We start from the raw sequence: 23109 nt of genomic DNA, 5'->3' as shown, positions 1-23109 counted from the left end.
TCGTGGAGGGTAAAAATCGTAGACGGAGACCAAGAGATGAATACACTAAGCAGATTCAGAAGGATGTTGCTTGCAGAAGGTACCGGGAGATGAAGAAGTTTGCACAGGATAGAGTAGCATGGAGAGCTGCATCAAACCAGTATCTGGACTGAAGACCACAACAACTACAACAACATATTATTAACCTTCATTACTTCCATATTTCTTCTGTTTACTCTCAGTCCATCTCCTATAAGGCCCAAATGTTTCAGAAACAGATGTAATATCGCCTATGTCGTGTATTTTTCCGTTCGGGAGACACTACGCAGACCTACATGTCGGAGACAGCATGTGTCTGGTCCAGGGAGAGGCGATGTATCACAGACACGCAGCGGCGGCCCTGACCGGCGAGACGACAAATCTCGTTGGCGAGCGCCGTGGGGCCGCAGATGTTGGAGACAGCGGCCTTATCGACGTCCGGACCTCATCACGGCGACCTAATGGATAGCGGCGCTCTGCCCATCACAGGAAGCGGCGGGTGGGGGGGCCTGCTGGAATTGACCACCGGTCACTAGCCGCCGTCTCCACGGAGTCGGGGGCTCGCCGGCCACCGCGCATCGGGTACTGCAGACGTTTGATAGCATCGCAGCACTTACTCCTGACATACACAGTGCCACAGCTGTCACTGAAAGCAAAGATATCTCCACTTCAATATACCAGCAGCATTCGCAGTTAATTCCGGTTCCTAAAAATGAGGCTGTACCGTCTACTGACACACTAAGGTACAGATTAGAATAACCGACAGTTAAAACCGATACTGGTATTTCAGTTCTGAATAATTTTCTGGTATTTATTTGGCTTCTGTCATAGTCGTGTTTCTTATTTTTACTAAGAAATTTATATATATATATATATATATATATATATATATATATATATATATATATATAAACAAGAAATTTCAATTAATCATACCATATGTGCGACAAGAAACCTTTTTAAAAAACGAGTAATTTGTATTCGTAAAATTACCGTGGCAAAAGTGATCAGTGATATCTTAATAACAATGGCAATGGAGACAACAAACACATGGTATAAGAAGTGGGACAGTACTGCTTAGACAACAATGTACTTGTTACCATGTGACACGGCCTGTTGGATGGTATATGTGTACATGCAGTGTGCGAGACTTGCCCCATTTGGGCTATTGGGTTACAGAATGGTAGCATGCCTAGTCTGGAAGTATTTTCCGATGTGTGGTACCGGTAATGTACAATACTCTACTTCCTTTGAACAGGAGGAGCCACAACAAATTTGAGACATAACATTAGAGAAACTGTGTAACTTACCAATTCATTTATAGTTTGCAATAAAAACTGAAGGTAGCTGATTTGTTGCCTGTGTCTACGTAGTATGCCTTTATTATCTGTTTGTAGCCCTTGAAAACGGACAAATTAGCACAACAAATATAGTTCTTCAACCTCAGTTTTCACTCTTTAGCACTGACCATTCCTAATGCAAAATTTATTTACTTAGCGTATGGCATTACATATGAACAGCGACTAGAAATTGTGGATTACATAGTTTTACAAAATTTTATAAAAATATATTAGTTTCATAATTTACAGTTTAAAAAATGTGTCTATAAATTCATATTTAATTTGTCGATCCATTCAGTGGCTGCCTCTGTCACTTCAAAGAAATCTTCCAAGTTCCCATGGTAGTTTCTTCTGCTATAGCTTGTTACAGTGTGATGGATCGTCTGGTGTTCATTTCCACAGTCACAGTGAGAAGATGAAGCCCTTCCCCATCGGTAGAGGTTTTCAGCACAGATGCCGTGGCCTGTGCGGATCCGATTAATTATTTTCCAGGCACGTCGCGTTAGTTCCATACCGGCTAGTCTTGTGTCAGCTCCATGTTTCTCATGGACAACGGTGTTCCACATTTCTGTCCACTTTTTGTTGATACTGAAAGTAGCTGTTTGTGGTGATTCTGCCAGTAGGACAGATGGCTGAAAAGATTTTAATCGGTTCATTCGGAGTACAGGAACGTCAGAGAGCATTGGAAGCTCGGGGATTTTAAGTAATTTTTTGTATTCCTTGAGGAGGGCGTTCTGTCTTCGGAGGTCTGGTGGCGCATTGTTGCTTAGAGGTGGTAACCAGTATAGAGGAGTAGATTTGATGCAGCCTGTTATTCTCCTCATTGCTGCATTTAGCTCCACGTCAGTTTTTCTCACATGTGTGCTATTGAGCCACACTGGGGCACAGTGTTCAGCAACAGAATAGACCAGCTCTAAGGCAGCGCATCGCAGTGTCGTAGCTCTTGCGTCCCATGAGGCACCACTCAGCTCTGTATGATGTTATTGCGTGATCTCAGCTTTGCTGCTGTGTTTTCTATGTGCTTCCTGTAAGAGAGGGTTCTATCAAGAGTCACTCCTAGATATTTTGGAGAGTCTTGGTGGTGAAGGACCTGACCATTAAAAGTGACATTCAACTTCGATTGGCCATTCTGTTGTTAAGGTGACAGCAGCTGACTTCAGTCTTCTTTGGATTTGGTATCAGTCTATACTTTTTGAAGTATTCGTCTATTGTGCTTAGATCTGCTGATAGGTTTTCCTCACCAGCTTCAAGAATTCTCTGCTGGGTGGCCAAGGCCAGATCGCCTGTACAGATGAAGTTCCTTGACTCTGTTTCAGGGACTTCAGATGTATACAAGTTGAACTGGATTGGAGCCAAAACTGACCTTGAGGAAGACCATTATAAAGTTTCTTCTGTCTGCTTAGTTGGTTGCCAAGGACTACTTGGTAGTATCTCTCAGATAGCATGTTGTTTATGGGCCTGATTGTGGTTTGGCAGTGTATTACACTGGCGAGTTTCTACAAGAGTTCTTGTCTCCATACTGTATCATAGGCAGCTGTAAGATCAATAAAAGGCACTGACGTTTTAAGGCGATGTTGGAAACCAGCTTCTATGTGTGTAATTAAGCTCAGCACTTGATCTGCACTGCTTCTGTTTTGTTTGAATCCTGCCTGTTCGATGGGCACAACCGATTCGGTTGAGGAGGGCTCTTTCTAAAAGATTGTAGGAGCAGCTCTCGAGGGCGATTAGGCGATAGCTAGCAGTTTTGTTCGCTGGTTTAACAGGCTTCACTATTGCTATGATTTTTTAAAGGCTTTTGGCATGTTCCCTGATAGCATAATATTAGTCAAGAAGCTTGCAAGCCATCTACGAGTCCTGTTTCCACAACTGATGAGGAACTCTGGGTGTATCCCATCAAATCCTGGAGCTTTGCCTTTTTTCATTTCTTTGATTGCTGCAGTGATCTTATCTACAGTGAAGTCTCTGGAGAGACCAAACAATCATGTGATACTCGATTACGACATGATTCTTGAGCAGATTTTCAAAAAATTTGTATGAACAGGAGAGTACTGGTGATGTTTTATGGTATTCAGTCACCTATCACTTTCCGAGAAATGCAGCGAACGATAAACCGACTAAGTTTTTATTTGCTTATTTAATTTAATATTTTGATTCTACTTATCTTGTAACTGAGCGACTCAAAATTTTTCAATCTTTGTTCGATTTCTAGGTTTACTACTGAAAATAACTGAAAAAAAAATCCGAAAATCAGTTATTTCAGAAACCAGTTATTTTGAGTGGCATTAACACTCGGGTTAAACTGGCTTTGAAAAAAAAGGAGGGATATAACCGAAAACCGCTTGTTTCATCGATAACCGCCATCCTACAATAAGGTTCACCATGCCCCCCCCCCCCCCCCCCCCCAAAAAAAACAACGATGTCGAAATATTCAGTTTGCTTATAATTTTTAGGCCACGTGTTTTTGGCCTGTTAGTAATAAGAAATATTATGAAACTGATGTGGTATATCTGCAGTCCTGTGCATCTCTGTTGTACACTTTCCTCGGGGTTTCTGCAGCTGAGTTCTCCACACTCACTGTTTGCAAAATTTATTGGTGATAAAAGCATGTAGCGCCTCGTGCCTTACACATTACAGGTCTTTTTGACTTACGGCGAGGAAAGATTATTACATTGTAATACAATAGCCGATCGTGTTTCTTGTATCTTACACAATTTCTATATATCTCTTCATAAACGAATTTCTTTCTAAAATATGTCATCCATATAATTTAAAAACTATATTACTTCATTTGAATTCTGAGTGTTATTACATAAACTAAATTCAACTGCAATTTGACCTGTTTTGAAAAATAACATTTGAAATTGGATATAACTAAAGGGGTTGTATAATAAATAATAGTAAGTAGCGTCAGCTGAAGATGGGGTGGTTTAAGAGAAGAGATATGTTTCAGTAAAGCTCCTTGTTACTTCTATGCATCGATTGTTCATCTGTTCATTCAAAATTTATTTGGCTGTAGATTTTGTTTTCTGTAGATTTTTTTATTGTCCGTGTTATATTTAACTATGTACCTTCCGGCTGTATCCGCAAAGTGGTCTGTAGGGGATACTTAACCTCTAGCGTGCCCCCTGATAGAAGTTTTCTAATTCCATTTTGAAATGATGCTCATTCACTTTACGTGTACTGCAGTCCTTTTCTAAAGCTACGAAAATTACTCCAGAAACGTTTTTCCAAATGTAAAACACTTTTCCGAAGTACGACATGGTCATGTACCTAATTTAAAAGTGTTGTACACAATCAAACTTCATCAGTATCGTGTTTAGTAGTCTATGTATAATATTATTCCTATTGCACATCAATAATCAGTAGGTGAAATCAAATTAAGAAGTATTACCAAAAACCAGTTACGGTTTAAAACCATTTTGAACTATAAGCTATCGCTAACGAACACAGATTTCCATTTTCAAAACAGGGAAAATTGTGAAGACATCAAACAATCTCGGTTCGTCTGCAGATATTACGTTTCTCATGGAGAAACCTTCCGTTTCGAGGTACAAGCTGGACACGACTGACGAAGTATGGTTTAACCGATCACACATTTCGTATCTAGCTTTAAAAATACGCAGAATTTGTTCACCATTAACTCAGTAACTGAAGAATTAACAGTATCTTCCATACTCAGTCAAAAACAACAGCACAACAAAACACCACACAAATAAGTTCACGCTGCAACAGAACAACAGTGACACAAAGGACACATGAAAACAAGAAAGATGTTTGAAGGTGGTACACAATGACCACCCACGAGCAAAAATTCACACATACAATAACAAACGTTTTCAAAATATAAGAAATAAACACAGCGTTCAAAACAGACGTTTCAATCCGAATGTACGTTCCAAAAATGGCAAAAGACACAGGCATCTACCAGAAAGCAGGAATACATCAACAAAAATGAAACACATGTGCTGAAAGATATGTAAGACAAACCAGCAGAATATTCGACACCCGGTACAAAGAACATATCAGAGCATGGAGATCTGGGATAAGCCACTCAACTTTTGCAGAATATTTGAGAGAAAATAATCAAAAACCTACTAGAAGAGAAAGAGAGATCAAAATGGAATAAATAATGAAATATATCTCTTAATCTCGCAAAAAAATATCAGGTACACAAAACAAAGGCTGAAAGTGAATATGACTAACTGCTCACCATTTACACTGATTTACCATGTAATAGACAGTAATCCCAGTAGAGACCACAAATCCCATTCTCTCCCAAGTATATAAATGTCTCTGGAAGGAAACAGCACACATACGCACACCCAGAACTTACATCAGCACACATACAGTCACAGAAAAAACAATTGAATGTGAAATCTGAGAAAACTGGAAACAATTAAAGAAACGAATGACACTCTATATAAAGTGCTATATTTTGAAAACAGTGACCAAAAGGAAACCTACGGAGTTTCAACCGTTTGGCCACATGAGAGAAAGCTGTTTGGCTTAAGAATAACGAATTAGATGCTGATCTGTAAATATTATAAAAATCTCAATGAACTGCTTTAAATGTATGTCGTCTTGTGCAAACGATAACCTGTATGTGCAAACGAAAAAATCACGTAATATTTCAGAACACTCACTGAAGACTCCTTGTAGCTAAGTCGAAATGCATCTGCATGCACATGATAAACAGAGAAAACTTAATGTGCAGCGTGCAAAAGGCGTTTTTCTTTTGAATTACTGTAATTTGTAACTTTAAAATATAAAGCAGCACTTAAATACCTAGACCGCGTAATATTTACAAACGCTGCACAAAGAGCAGCCTCATTACTTTAAAAAACAGTAAATTATGCAGCAAGTTGAATGTGACGGTTTCTGGTGCGCTTTCCTTGGTGTGATTCTAAAATTAGTGACGCCATTGAATCATCAACCCGGAACCAACATGTGTTCCTGAGTAAATCATCCTCCAGGTACAGCACTCTCCCCTACTTGATTCGTATGTGTTGTTTTGTGTCCTGTTTCGTGCAGACGGGTTGAGACAGTGAATGAAAGGATTGTCATTTGACACAGAAAAGTAAAAACGAACTTGAGCAAGACATGTCTCTTACCTTAAAAAAGATCATACGCAGTTCGCACATCCTTTATTACACATCCTTTTCTTTTATAACCAGTAGAATACATTATTTTTTAAAACAGGTCAGATCACAATTCGCTTAAGTTTACAGAATAAAACTCAGAATTCAGATAGAGTAATGTATATTATTTTATTAAATTATTATTATTATATTATTGTAGAATAAATCAAGCACAGCTCTCACATATGTAGAAATACGTAGAAATTACGTACAACTGTGTGAAAGCAATCTCCACTTTTTAATAATCTGAGCTGCATATCAGCTTATGGAACGATTATCGACAGGGATCTCCACTGTATGCTATCTTTGAACCTCATAACAGAGCAGCGAGTTCTATAAAGTCCCGCTAGAGGGCCGGAGGAGAGTTGCGTCCGTAGCCTTGCCGGCTGTCAGTGTGTGTTCCTTGGAGCGGCTTGGGCTCAGGTGGTGCACTGAAACAGAGTAGTATTTGCGTTTTGTTTGGAGGCGATGGCTGATATTTTGTTTTGTCTTCTGTCAACTACAGGCACCGTTTAAGGAGACGCACTGAGGAAACGCAACTGAAGAGACACCGGATCAAACAGTTTGTCGTTTGTAGGACGGACCAGTCCCAGACTGATGGCAGACGCCCGTGCAACGCAAGCTGTGAGTTCCTTTTGTTGCATGTACTGCGAGTGGAAAACCGAAAAAGATTGAATCTGGTGAGGAAACGTTTTGCCGGATGCCTTGTGTGACCTCAAGTAACTGCTCTTTAAATTGTCAAGTAATATTTAATCTGCCCCTGTTGTCGGAGGACTGTTTGCCCTTACTGATGTTCTTTGTAATGGTTATAGCACCCTTGCCAGAATAAAGAAAAAAGCTTATTTTGTAATTTATTATACGTCGAGGTTGTATCATTCTCTATTGTTTTTGGGTTTCAGAGTATTTTCATATGACGTTAATGGTTCATTTACTTGATGCTACTGACCTTATCGATGCAAATATTTTTGTATTCACAATTCTGAAAGCTTCTAATTGTCTGTTTTGTATATAGTATATATGAGAAAGTTTGTAAACAATGAGGATGTAAAGCTAAATTTGTACTTGACAATAACGTTACAGAAATTTGGAAGCTAGTTAAAACCTTACGGGAGTGGGATTCAATAATGCAAAGCTCGAACGCGATTATCAAAGCCTCTGCTCTTCCGAAAACTTCGGACCGCTCTTGTGTTTTTTTGTTTGGCTACATCTAAATTAAATTATCTAGCCGGCCGCGGAGGCCGGGCGGCTCTAGGCGCTGCAGTCTGGAACCGCACGACCGCTACGGTCGCAGGTTTGAATCCTGCCTCAGGCATGGATGTGTGTGATGTCCATAGGTTAGTTAGGTTTAAGTAGTTCTAAGTTCTAGGGGACTGATGACCTCAGAAGTTAAGTCCCATAGTGCTCAGAGCCATTTGAACCATAAATTATCTAAAAACAGATAAGTGTTTGCAGCATTTCAGTAGCCATCACAGTAGGTGTGAATATCGAATACTACTACTGGGTTTGTATGTTCAAAATGTGTGGTGAAGCAATTCTAGACGCATGGCCTGTGCTAGCGATAATTCCGCGAAAAATAACTGTTGCTGTACAGAGCTAAATGAGAGAAATAATTGAAAATGTGACCGATTGCTGTCGTGGAGAACTAACGAGGAATGTATGCTACACAAAATACGATAACCCCGATAATCCGGAAATATTCAACTAAAAATAAAACTCTGATACGTACTACAATATACAAACGTTTCACTTTGGCATCAAAGAGAAATGCTTTTTTTGCAGACGAATTGTATAGTTACTGTAGTCCGTTCACGTTTATTTACTGAAAGAGTTTGTAGGTTTCCTTTGTTTCAAACGTACGTTTGGGAGCAGCACGATCGCGTCATTGACATCAGTTCAGCTGGAGTTGTCCGGCTGACATTCTAGGTATACCATTAGTTTTCTCAGCTGTTTCGTTTCCTCCTTATGACGCATTGTTTCTTTCACTCAAACGCCACTTTTGTTGTCCACTTCATCACCGCTGTCGTTTTCTGTAGCAAAAAAAAGCTGCAATACAAATTCGGTTTCGGTCATTATGTCGTAACTAGGATCATTGTCTACAACGAAGCATCTACGTCTCTATCGTCTATATACGAACAACCATGATTGTCTGCTAACATTTCAAGGAATTCCGAGGCATTAACAACTTCATAAACCTCTGCGGTGGAATCACAATCAGCAGGCCATGCCGTTTTCCATTACTTCAGAGAAGATACTTCAGTAACTTGATTCCAAAAAAATTATGCTGTAAAAATTATATCTTTGATGTTTACCGCACACCCCTGGCCAGCAGACTCCCCCGATTTAAACATAAAAGAATTCGCAACACCAAAAAATAATTAATCGAAAGCTGTTCATGAATGGCAGCACAACTGGAAGAGTCACCAGACTGACGTAATAGTTTGCAGAGTGCGTGGGATAATCACGAGAGCTCTCCTGCTCCCATATGAGATCACACGCCAGACCATAACATAAGCTGAGGGTCCAGTGTGTCTAGCACATAGACAGGTTGACTGCATGCTCCCATCTGTCCTCCTTTTAATCATCAATCACTGTTATCGAGGCAGAACCAGCTTTCAATAGAAAACACAACAGACCTCCACCCTGCCCTCCAAAGAGCTCTCGGTTGACACCACTGAAGTCCCATGTGGTGGTGGTTTGGAACGCACGCCACAGGGCATCTGGCTCGGAGCTGTCCTTGAAGTAACCGATTTAAACACTTGTTTGTGTCACTGTGCTGCCAATCATTGCTCAAATTGCTGCAGCAGATGCAGTGCGATGTGCCAGAGCCATAAGTGGAACACAATGGTCTTTGCTCTCGGTAGTGCCACGTGGCCGTCGGTAACCCGATCTTCTTGTGACCGTACATTTCCGTGAGCACCGCCGCCAGCAATCATGCACAATAGCTACACTTCTGCCAAGCCTTTCTGCAACATCGCAGAAGGGACATCCAGGCTCTCGTAGCCCCGTCTCAAGACCTCGTTCGGACTCAGTGATGTGTTAATAATGGCGTCTTCTTCGCCTTAAAGGCATTCTTCGCTAATATCATCTCACCACGTCCAAACGCAAACGCAAAGGGAACAAACGCTCACGACCGTTACAGCGTATATTTAAAATAGATCTGAGTTGTATCCTTACAGTGGCGCTACTAGCGCGACGTGAACGTGAGTGGCGTGAAATTTAAACAGACATCGTGTTTCACGTGTAGAAACACGCCTACCAATTTTCGTTCTGTCGCACAACTCCTTCTTGGCGACGCAAGTATTTTCCCCGTCGGCTTATACTGAAGAGCCGAAACTTTATGACCATTGTCCACAGCGTGGCTGAAAGCCGCCGTGTGGCGTTACGTGAACGTGACACTGTAAGGAAACTATATAAACAGAACATAAACGAATGGGAAGTCATTCAAGCGACGATACGGAGCGCAGATGGGGAGATTCACTGACTTAAGCCACTTTGACAAAGGGCAGACTGTGTTGATCTGGCCTATGGAAACGAGCATCTCGGAAACTCCAGAGATGGTCAGCTCTTCGCGTGCTGCTGCTGACTCCATGTATAATAAGTTGTTGATAGAATGTGAAACCTCGATTAGGCGACAGGGTCCTGGGCATCCTCGTCTCATCACAGAATGCGGACAATGGAGGCCTACCTACATGGTAATGTTGGATCAGCGTCGTTCTATGGCAGATATGACGACGGAACGCAATGCTGATGCAGGCGAAAGTGCCCAACAAGTATAGTAGAACACTGCGCTCAACAGCAGGCGACACCTGAGTGCTCCTATTTTGACACAACTAGTTTTTCATTTACGACAGCAGTGGGCACTGGATTAGCGGGACTAACCGTGGGTCAATGGAAGCGTGTTACCTGGCAGGATGAATCACTTTTCTAGTTACACCAGGTCGATGATGGTGTCCGGATACGCTAATATCCAGGTGCCCGAGTTCTGTGGGGGCAATGTTATGCTACTGAGGTTTATTTCAGTTTCCATCTGGCCTGTCGTAGTAATCGAAAGTAATCTGTCATCTGACGATTACGAGACGATTACAGAGCACTAGCATCGTTCCATGCTTCACGTCTCTCTGACGACAGGCTAACTGTCCGTGTCACAAGGCTAGAATCGTAATACAGTTCTTTGAATACAACGTAATGAATTCACGTTGATGTCTTACTACCAGATTCGCTTGATATGAACGCGATGGGACACATCTGGGTCGGTATCGCACATTAATTCTGTGCTCACAAACTATCGGTCCGAATTTACGAGGATAGTGTAATCTCAGTGCAGGCATCCCCGGGCACGTACCTCCGGAAATCTGCTGAGGACTTGTCGAATCCCTGACATGCCGAATCGCTGCTGTACCGCATTCGAAAGACGGACCAACACGCTACGAAGCAGGTGGTCGTAATATTAAATGAATTAACTGTGTGACCATTCGGTGCACGTAGCGGCCTACTCGCTCGTCTGCCAACTTCTCAACCAATCAAATACCGGTGGAAGATCGTAGCGTCGGTCGCAATTCCTAGTTACTAAAGTTGACAAGAGGAGTTATTATAAAGAAGAGAGAAAAGTTGTATAAATTCATGTAATATGTGAACACCCTTTTATTTGACGTCATTAAACAGATCTTCAGTAAACATGTAGTTGTAATGTTATATGATCCTTTAATTTTGAATTAAACTAAAAATTAATGGATGTATCGTATAATCATATGATCAACTGCAGTATGTCAAAATTATGCAGTAGAGATATTTTCAGGCAGCATGTATCTTTTGCATGGACGAGTAAAAGCACAGAGTAGTGTCTATGTTACAATATCCTCCAGTTGATTGAGTTCGGAGCTCATCACAATGAATAGCGCACATGACAGAGGCTATAAAACAGAAAATCCGTCATACTTAGTTGCTGATAAGTGTATGGTGGATATATGATTACAGCTCCCATGTGTACCATCTTTTAAAAATGGCAAACTGCCTCATTCTCAGAACTTCGAACGATTTAACACAGACCAGATAACATAGATCTATACTTGGTATGTATGTCAACGTATTTATTTTCAATGATTTTCAATGAACAATTCAAAATCAGGTACTCACATACTAATTTACATGTTGGATAGCGGACACGATGGATGCAAACCTTCTGTAAACCCTTAGGTTAGCTCTCCTCTCTATCGAGATGGGAAATTATGTAGCCTCCTTGACCCTTGGACATTTTCAATTTTTTTTCTGTTTTATACTTTGTGATTTTAAATGTTCATTTTACTGTTTGGGGCAAGTTTTAGCACCTCAGAAGAACGTAGTTTTCAGCGTCTTTTTTTCCCTTGTACCCTACGTCCTTAATTATTTGCTGCATATTCTCCAATCGCTGTCTTCCTCTACAGGTTTTACCCTTTATAGCTCCCTCTACTACCGTGCGTTAACATCTTCGTCCTGTCAGTGTTTTCCATATATTCCTTTCTTCGTCGATCTTGCGAGCTTCCTCATTCCTTATCTTACTAGTCCACCTGATTTCCACATTCTTCTGTAGCACCACAACTCAGACATTTCGATTCTCTTCTGTTTCATATTTGCTGTTGTCTGTGATTCACTACCATATAATGCTGTGCTCCACACTTACATTCTCAGCAATTTCTTCCTCGGATTAAGGCGTGTGTTTGACAATAGTTTACTTCTCTTGTCCAGGTATGCCCTCTTTGCCGGTACCAATCTGTTTTTAATGACCTCCTAGCTTCGTCCGTCATGGGTTACTTTGCTTCTAAATTAACAGAATTCCTGAACTTCTTCTTCTTCTTCCCGATCACCATTTTTGATCTTCAGCTTTTCACAATTCTCGCTTCTGTTACATCTCATTAACTTTGTCTTCTTCCGGTATAGTCTCAATCCAAATTTTCCACTCATTAGGCTGTTTATTTTGTTAAAAAGATCCTCTAATTCGTCTTCATTTTCACAAAGGATAGAGAATCTTATCGTTGATATCCTTTGACCCCCAATTTCAGTCACACTCTCGAAAGTTTCTTTTATTTCCGTCACTGCTTCTTCGATGTACAGGCTGAACAGTAGGGGTGAAAGACTGCATGCCTGTCTTACATGATTTTGGATCCGAGTACTTCTCGTATTGCTAGCTCTCGGTTCTTACACATCCAGTATATCACCAGTCTTTTCTTATAGCTTACCCCAATTTTCTCACAATTTCGAGCATCGTGCACCATCTCACATGTCGAATGCCTTCTCCATGTCGACAAATCCTATGGACGTGTCTTGATTTTTCTTCAGTCTTGCTTCCGTTATAAGCTGCCACGTTAGAACTGCCTCTGGTGACTTAACGTTCCCTAAAGCCAAAATATCATTTAACAGATCGTCAGTATTCTTATCCATTCTTTTGTATAATACGTCTGACATCAGCATGGATGCGTGAGATGTTAAGTTGATTGCGCGATGGTTTTCGCACGTTTCTGCTCTCGCTATCTTCGGGTTTTGTTGGCATGATACATTCCCGAAAGTCTGATGGTACGTCGCCTGTCCCTAGGTTCCACACACGAACTTGAAAAGTGGTTTGGTTGCATTTTCTCCTAGTAATTTTAGAAAGTCCGAAGGTATGTTTTCTATGTCTTGTACTTTCTTTAAGCTCATGTATTCCCGAGCTGTTTTAAAGTTTGACGCTAATACTAGATCCCATCAGACAACTCCTCCCCAATCACGTCGGCCGTTGTGCCCGAGCGGTTCTAGGCGCTTCAGTCCGGAACCGCAATGCTGCTACTGTCGCAGGTTCGAATCGTGCCTCGGGCATGGATGTGTGTCTGGTCCTTAGGTTAGTTAGGTTTAAGTAGTTCTAAGTCTAGGGGACTGATGACCTCAGATGTTAAGTCCCATAGTGCTCAGAGCCATTTGAACCCAATCACAGAAGCCTTCTACGTACTCTTCCCACCTACCCGCCCTTGCCTTTGCATTTAACAGTGGAATTCCCTTTGCACTCTTATTGTTGTAACCATTGCTTTTGATTTCACCTAAGATGGTTTTGACTTCTGTATGTTCCGACGATCATTTCTTTTTCGCTTTCTTCATTTTTTTTTACACAATTTCGCCTGGCTGCCCTGCGTTTCCTGTTTATTCCATTCCTAAGTGATTTATATTGGTAAGTTATTGTCTTTCCCTGAACATTTTTGTACTTCCTTCTTTCGCCGATCACTTGAAGTATTTATTCCGTTACGCAAGGTTTCTTCGGAGCTATCTTCCTTGTACCTATATCTGACTGTCCAACATCTGTGATTACCCTTTTTAGAGATGCCAACTACTTTTCAACTAAATGCCTACTGTGATACTTGTTACTGTATAGCGCAATGCACATCCTAAGCGAACTTTAAACGCGTCTCATAAATCCTCAGAAGTTCAGCATTCTGCTTTCTCTCACACTCATTGTGGTGTACGATTCTCTTAAACTTCAGCCTACTCCCCATCATTACTATATTTTGATATGTAGTTATAGCTGATCCTTGGTGAGCCTTCCAATCCAGTATCTGATTTCGGAATGTCTGTCGTAATCAAGCTGGAGCCTTCCTGTGTCTCCGGGCATTTTTCATGTATTCCTTCTGTCTCTTCATTATTGGCATCTTAAATTTATTCCAGAACTGAATTAGTCTCCCTTCTCTCTTAGTCCTACTGCCAGGCCCATATTCTCCCGTGATCTTTTCATCTATTTCTTCCCATACAACCGCATTCCAACCGCTCATGATTGGATTTTAATCTGCCTTTACGTACGGAATTACCTGTTCAATGTCCTCAAATATTTTATCTGTCTCTTCATTTTCTGCTTGTGACGTCGGCAAGTATAGCTGAACTATCGTGGTCGACGTTGGTTTGTTGTGCAATCTGACGAGAACAACGCTGTCACTGAACTGTTCACAGTGCCTCACTCTTTGCCCTACTCTCCTATTCACAACCACTCTTATTCGCGTTATTCCTTTTTCTGCTGCTGTTGATACTACCCTGTATTCGTGTGATCACAGATCCTTATCTTCTTTCCATTTTCACTCCCATCATACCGTATTCATGGGAAGTACCTTGCACAATTTCGATACACAGGGTTGCCTCGTCTTCCGAACGTGTGTCCTGACCTTCCAGCTGATTTATTTCGTTCCAGAATCTTCAGTAAGTTTCCAGGAGTCTAAAGTCGCCCTGTTTTTTCGGCCTGTTCTGCCTTCTTCATGATGAAAAGCTGGTCACTAGTCAAATGCCCGGCAATTCACTCTTTGTCCATTAAAATGGTTCTCTTTATAGGATACTAATCTAAAATTACGATAGACCTCCCATAAAAAGTTTGGTTAAAAAGATAACTGTTATATAGAGCGTAATAACATACGCCTTTTTGGTATACCGTTATAGAATAAAAAAGAAAGAATAAAGACTGATGCTAAATTTGAACAAAAGTATCCGTACACCCATTAGCGGGCACTGAAACGTGCGTGTAGTCAGGATTTCTTTTCTGGGGAATTCGGACGCCTGGTGCACTTCGGTGACTTGAGCGTCGATGATGAAGAACTGATGATGACAACACACCCACTCACTCCTGAGAGGAGGAAATCCCCGACGTGACCGGAAATCGAAACAGGGGCAACGTGACTGAGAGCCAGCTACGCTAACCGTAAGGCCACGAATTGCTAACAGTGGTTACTAATATGGGGTGTGTCCATTGTAATGCGCCACCTCAACGTTAAACATTCAATGACTTGTCTTAAAACCAGATACTAGTTATTATTTAGAGGTGGGCTGCATCGACGGACATATCCACATACGAAAATATGAAATTTTACTTAGCTGATTGTCTTGACGATGCCTTCGTTGTCTTCTGTAAAGGCATTAACTGATGGAACGACTGTGAAAATCGGGTAATTTTCGAAATACTGAGTGATTTATTCCAACTTTTAAACATTTTCAGCAACATTTCACATACTACGAGGGCATAATTTTTCACAAACACAACAAAAAATATATCTCTTTTCTGCATGTTTACAGACAGATCGACTTTCATTTTACAGCCCCTACCCGCCAAGTTTGACGTCGACGAAGAACAACACAACAACAGAGACTCTACTGAAAGCAATGGGTTTATATCTTCTTACTGACAGTCGCTGACACATATTTAACAAAATTGATAGATTTCAATTTACAAAATATTATGTAAAATACTCTAACACTGTTTCAGACGTATATAATATAAATACTTAAGCGCGAAGTAATTAATTTTTTTTGAGCCTGTATTTGAATTACCTTATTTTTGTAGCCGCGCGGGGTATCAGTGCGGTCTGAAGCGTCTTGTCACGGTTCGCGTGGCTCCCCCCCGTCGAAAGCTCGAGTCCTCCATCCGGCATGGGTGTGTGTGTGTGTGTGTGTGTGTGTGTTGTCCTTAGCGTAATTAGTTTAATTAGTGTGTAACCCTAGGAATCGATGACCTCAGCAGTTTGGTCCCATAGTCCTTACCACAAATTTCCAATTTTTTCCTTATTTTTGAAAGTCTTCAGTCTTCTGACTGGTTTGATGCAACCTGCCGCGAATTCCTCTCCTGTGCCAACCTCTTGATGTCAGAGTAGCACTTGTAACCTAAGTCTTCAATTATTTGCTGGATATATTCCAATCTCTGTCTCCCTCTACAGTCTTTACTCTCTGCAGCTCCCGCTAATACAGTGCAAGTCATTTCCTGATGTCTTAGCTGATGTCCTATCATCCCTTCCCTTCTTCTTGTCGGCGTTTTTCACATGTTCCTTTCCTCGCTGACTCTGTGGAGATCCTCCTCATTCCTTACCATATCAATCCTAATTTTCAACATTATTCCGTAGCACCGGCTCTGAAATGCTTCGATTCTCTTCTCTTTCGGTTCTTCCACAGTCCCTGTTTCACTACTGTCAAGCTGATATAATCATCGTCTCGAGGCTGTTCCTCTGCACAGCTAAAAATACATCTACTTTCTTCTGTAGCCTCACATATTTTACAATCCCTTCCCACCAATTCTGTCGGCATTAATCATGAGTAAAAGCAGGAAATTAAATGTTTATAATCAAGAGAATTCAGATTGTTCTGCCGCTAGCGGAAACTGTATGGCGCTTATACAGCTCCATGTCTTCATCCTCGAAGCGAGAAGAACAGCCTAATTTTTAGGATGATGCTGTAAAATTCATTCATTCAGTGTTTTCTTAAGCGCAAAGCGGGGACCTACCCTAACCAGGAAAAATATCCCCTTGCTGTAGCACCACCTTGTCTGTACTTCGCTGTTGGCACTACACAAGATGGCAAGTAACGTTCTCCAGGCATTCGTCAAACCTTACATAGGATTGCCGCAGGGTATAGCCTTAATCATAACTCCAAATCCCTGGTTTCCACTAATCCACTTTCGTGTGGTGACGGCATCGCTCATTATACAATCTCAAGCCTTGCTTAACACTGACTACAGAAAACTGTGGCTTATCAGGAGCTGCTCCGCCATTGTAACCTATCCATTCTAACTCATTACGCACAGTCATTGTGCTAGCTGGACAGCTGATAGCGATCTGGAATTCACAAGAGGTTCATTCCACTGAATTCATGCGATTCTTTTACAACGGCCCTCCACAATGTTCGATGGTCCCTGTCCGTTATTACATGCGGTCTGCGTGGTCCTGGTTTGGCTGTATTTTTTCTTAACAGTCGCATTAACAACAGTCGACTTGAGCAGCTTTAGAAGAGTCGATACGTCCCTAACAGATTTTTTACTCGGCTTACATCAAATCGGTAGTTTACGTTGTTAAGGGGAGGTTTACCACCTTTTGGTTCAAAAAATCGATTTTTTTTTTTAAATTGCATTTTTGGATCCATAAAAGTGTTAGAATCCACCGCCGAAACTGGTTTTCCGAATACGTAACGGAAATGTTTGTTATTCGCGGTGGAATAAAAAAATGCACCTGCCTGAAATCGGCCTTTTTCAAGCACCAGGTCTTTTTTCCGGAAGACGAGTTATTGTACCGGTGCTTGGGAGGAAACACACAAAATTCAAATGAAAGTTTGAACACGTGTGTTTGGAAGTTAGCCTCCAAGCATTTGCATTCTGGTGCGAAGACTGTGGAGATAACGACTTTCCTGGCAGTGTGCAGCTTCAGCGAGGTGTATTCAGCAATTCTGAAGACCATGACAACGATGGACTCACCCTGGGACCCTATTCGACGCAGTTCGCCAAGTATTCGGACGACCACCGGATTCAAGCGGCCGAAAACCGCTTGTCACCGGCCGTAAGCGCGGCTCTGGAGCAGTGCAGGATGACCCAGATCGAGCAGAGCGCCCTCTATGGGGAAGAGGAAGGACTACTTTATGGACCCGGAACAGCAGATTGAACGTAAGTTGCATAATATTGCATTTATTTCTAGTCAAGTCTTCAAACTCGGTTTTTTCGAAATGACTTTTTTTTATCGCGCGGTATGGTAACTTCAAATCGACTGTACCGATTGGCATGATTCTTTGATTCCGACGAAGCTCAATAAATTGTCTAGGAGTTGTACCACTTTTATTCCGATCCACCAACTACAAATATTTTTACCTGGCCGACAAAGTCGAAAAATCGATGAAAAACCCCTGTTTTTTTTCTTTCAAATAGCCTCCATTTTGTTTCCTATCGTCCAAATAACCTAAGCGAGGTACAACTCCTAGAGAATCTTATATATTTCGCTAACGTCAAATCAATTTTGATTTCAGACGAGCCGGCTGACCTGTGACATACTGCACGTAGAGGTCTACATCGAAATTTTGTTTCGTTCCGATGGCACTTCCGCATTTGCTCTTCGACATTTCAAGTCGAATAAATTCTAGTTTTTAGAGGAAATATCAATAAACATTTTGACCAAATTTGACATTGATATCTATTACACATCCCGAGAAAAAAATTCTCAAAAAACATTTTTTTTTTTTTTTTTTTTTTTTTTTTTGGGCCAAAGAGAGTAAACCTCCCCTTAAGTCACTGAGCTCTCCTGTCCGACTCATCATATTCTGCTGTATCTGCTTGTATACTGACTACACAGTACTCCCTGCTTCTTTTTATTCTGTTGGGTCCGCATCTTGTGATTTCTAACGGTCAACTCCGAATTACCTAGGGGCGTTTAGATTCTTTTCATCAAACAGTGCATCTCACAAAAAGAAGGGAGGGTAAAGGTTTAATGAATTCATTTCTTTTTTATTTGTGGAGATCCACAGCCTCCAGACGCTTAATAAACGTAAACGTGGTCAGCAGTAGGCTGTAATGCGATGTTTGTTTAATCGTGCCATTAGCTAATTTCGATTAAGCGTCATTGTCAAGCACCTGCAAAACCAACAAGCAAAAGCACTACATTGTCTGTCTACTAAACCATGTATAAATCACACTTTACAAACCTCACATTAAGATAAAATATTACATACGAGTTACATACGTTTGTAACATCTGTATTTCGTGTCAGTTTCAAATCGCTCTTAATTACATGTAAAACGTAGCCATAGTCCGTCATCCACACTACGGTGACACCTTTTAAGATTGTATTCTGAAATTGCTCTATGTACGACAACATGGTAACTGACAGCAGATGGTGATTTTTTATCACAGATACTTATTCATCCAAATACTTTAAGATTTTCCATAGCATATATCACACGCACGTTACAGACATTGTTGGCGTGCCAGACTTAGTTGATGCGTAACACACAGTCAGCGACCAAAGAAAGAATACATTAAGTCTGGCGCGCCAGCAACATAAACTATGGGATCAAAAGTATCCGGACACTTGTCTGAAAATGGCTTACAAGTTCGTGGCGCCCTCCGTCGGTAATACTGGAATTCAATATGGTGTTGGCCCACCCTTAGCCTTGATGACAGGTTCCACTCTCGCAGGCATACGTTCAATCAGGTGCTGGAAGGTTTCTTGAGGAACGGCAGTCCACTCTTCACAGAGTGCTGGACTGAGGAGCAGTATCTATGTCGGTCGGTGAGTAATGGCGTTCCAGAACACCCCAAAGGTGTTCTATAGGATTCATGTCAGGACTCTGTCATGCCCAGTCCATTACAGGGATGCTATTGTCATCTAACTACTCCGTCACAGGCCGTGCATTATGAACAGGTGCTCGATCGTGTTGAAAGTTCAATCGCCATCCCCGAACTGCTCTTCAACGGTGGAAAGCAAGAAGGTGCTTAAAACATGAATGTAGGGCTGTGCTGTGATAGTGCCACCCAAAACAATAAGGGGTGCAAACCCCCTCCATAAAAAACACCACCACCACACCATAACACCACAACATCCGAATTTTACTTTTTGCACTACATACGCTGGCAGATGAGGTTCACGGGGCATTCCCCATACCCACGCCCTGCCATCGGGTCGCCACATTATGTACCGTGATTCGTTACTCCATAGAACGTTTTCCCACTGTTACGCTCCTTACACATAGCGAGGCGTCTTTTGGCACTTACCGGCGTGACGTGTGGCTTATGAGCAGCCACTCGACCATGGAATCCACGTTTTCTCACCTTCTGCCTAACTGTCATAGTACTTGCAGTGGATCTTGATGCAGTTTGGAATCACTGTGTGATGGACTGGATAGATGTCTGCCTATTACACATTAAGACTCTCTTCAACTGTCGGCGGTCTCTTGTCAGTCAACAGACGAGGTCGGTCTGTTAGCTTTTGTGCTGTACGTGTCCCTTCATGTTTCTACTTCACTATCACATCGGAAACAGTGGCCCTAGGGATGTTTAGGTATGTGGAAATCTCACGTACCGACGTATGAGACAAGTGGCACCCAATCACCTGACCACGTTCGAAGTCCGTGAGTTCCATGGAGAGCCCCACTCTGCTCTCTCACGATGTCTAATAACTACTGAGGCCACTGACATGGAGTGTCCGGCAGAAGGGGGCAGCACAACGCGCCTAATATGTTTTTGGAGTACTCGGGATACTTTTGATCACATAGTATATTTAACGTTCCTATGATATGTAGTATCGAGAATCTTAAAGTTTTAGGATGAATATTACCAGGTGCTGTCAGTTACCGGAATACGATCTTAAAATGTATCACTGTAGTGTAAATACTTTCGTAAAATGACGGAATGTGGCTATGTTTTACTTGTAATTAAAAGTAATTTGAAAGTGACACGAAATACAGACGTTACAAATCTAAGTAAGAAATTTGTACAGTAAAGGTTTATCTTAATGTGAGGTTTGTAAAGTGTCTTTTATACATGGCGAGGTATGCAGACGCTGTAGTGCTTTTCTATGTTGGTTTTACAGGTGCCTGACAGTGACACTTGGTCGAAATTAGCTAATCGTGTGATTAAATAAACATCACATTACAGCCTACTACAGTCCGTGTTTACGTTTAATGAATTGTTTTTCGAAGGTGATCGCTTCTTAGCCAGTAGAATTCCTTGCTGCTACTGACATCTTGAGTAACCGACGAGTAAAGCATAGAAAGGGACGTGAAACTCCTTAAAAACGGATATGGTTACGCGAAAAACGAAGCTCTGACAGGTGGAATCTGCAGAAAATATTGTGCCGACTCAGTGATAATGGACCACAGATGGAGAGCTAGCCGAGCGGGTTAGCCGCCCGGTCTTAGGCGCCTTGTCACGGTCATGAGGCTCCCCACATCGGAGGTTCGAGTCGTCCCTCGGGAATGGGTGCGTGTGTTGTCCTTAGCGTAAGTTACTTTAAGTCAGATTGAGTAGTGTGTAGGCTTAGGGAACAATGACCTCAGACGTTTGGTCCCATAAGACCTTAGAACAAATTTCCAAAAATTTCGAGAGTTAAATAATGAAGCAGTCGGCATTAAACAACTGTACCAAAAATTCTAACTCATGTATTTCCCATTTCCCAGAAAGAAAACAGCTTATTCATACTCATAACTGGCCCTTTATCCAAGCAGCTTTACTTCTACAGCAGCGAGGGTGAGCCTTTGTGAAGTTTGGAGGAAAAAAGAAACGTTGCAAAGCACAAGTACTGAATCGGTCCATGAAGTGGTTCTTATGGCATCTCTCCAGCTTCAGGTTTTAGTCAGACTTAAAGTTTTGATGAAACATATGATCGTTGTGACGTGTGCTGCGCATAAGGTAAGGAATTTAATCAGTGTTGTAAGAAAATGCTATGGACAAATTATTTATTGTACCTGATCTTTCTTATTATTTGGCCCCGATTTTTTATCGAGGAAAGAGTACAAACGTACTAAGGCAAAAATTATTTGTGACAGTCTTTGTTAAAGGTGCACGTCCAACGAGATTCTGCCGCTACTTCCTTTTGCTCTTTTGTATGTCACACATACACATCAATGTGTGTGTGTGTGTGTGTGTGTGTGTGTGTGTGTTTGAGCGTGCGCGCGCTCACGTTTGTGTCGTAGAGAGAGAGAGAGAAAGAGAGAGAGAGACGTAAGGGAAGGGGAATGCGGGAGGGGGAGCGTTTTTAACGCGTGGTGTTTGTCTGTGTAGATGAATGGGTGTTTCTATACAGGGAGGGTGATTTCTATGAAACGCTAATTGGACTGAAATTGGCTTTGTTATTGAAGGTGCTCTTGCTACGCCGTATCGTGGATCTACAATGGCACGGGAAATTCTGAATGCAGTTTTGTCTGTATGCGAGATTGTGATCAGACATCGTGTTTCACTGATTCGCTTGTTCATTCCCACGGATCTCCGCCGACCCATTATTAAACCAAGCTAAACACAATTGCAGCGATACTACGCTTCAAGTATACTCGGCATTAGTAAGGAGCGAAAGCAGGAAATTAAATGTCTATAATCAGGATTATTCAGATTGCTCTGCCAACAGCGTAAATTACTTGGTGGCTGTACAGCGCCCATGGCACCAAAGGGAGCAAAAAGTCTCATTCTCCGAACATTAAAACGATTTCAGAATTTATTGCTAGATAACACAGACCTGTACTTCCATATACATGGTAACATAATTATTTTCAATGCACTTCTTCGTCACAGTTCATAATCAAGCACCCATATACTAATTTTACATAGAGTGCCAGAGTTTCCCTCTTTCGCACAAATTTAGGCCTTCTTTCAAACATTATTATCACGATGATCATACCGAACATAGCTTCTTGAAGCGTTAAAAACTCGCAACTGCATTTCAAGTAATTCTTAATAGTATATAATTTCATCTCGAGGGAAAGTTTTCACGTCCTAGATTTTGTCGACTAGTTCGGAATTTCAGTTTTGCAAATGGGCTTGCGTCCCCTTAGTTTTCGATAAAAAATATTAGACTGTAGTTACATGTACTTGTGATCCCTGTCGGCCAAGTCTTCAACCTCTACACACACATACACACACACACACACACACACACACACACAGAGAGAGAGAGAGAGAGAGAGAGAGAGAGAGAGAATATTATAACATCTTTTATGACGTGGCAGTAAGCCACTACAACAGTGTAGCATTCTTGCCATAAAAGACTAATCGATTAAATTTAAGAATCCTGAAAAGCACGAAAGGTCTCAGTAAAAGTGTCTTCATGCAAAACGTAAGGCGATACCAGATCTTAAAGCCTTATCTCTACAGTTCGAGTGTTGACTTCCCCTTTTATTTGTGC

Source organism: Schistocerca americana, chromosome 2 (assembly GCF_021461395.2).
Source record: "Schistocerca americana isolate TAMUIC-IGC-003095 chromosome 2, iqSchAmer2.1, whole genome shotgun sequence".
NCBI lineage: Eukaryota > Metazoa > Arthropoda > Insecta > Orthoptera > Acrididae > Schistocerca > Schistocerca americana.
Note: the sequence above shows the minus strand (reverse complement) of the source record.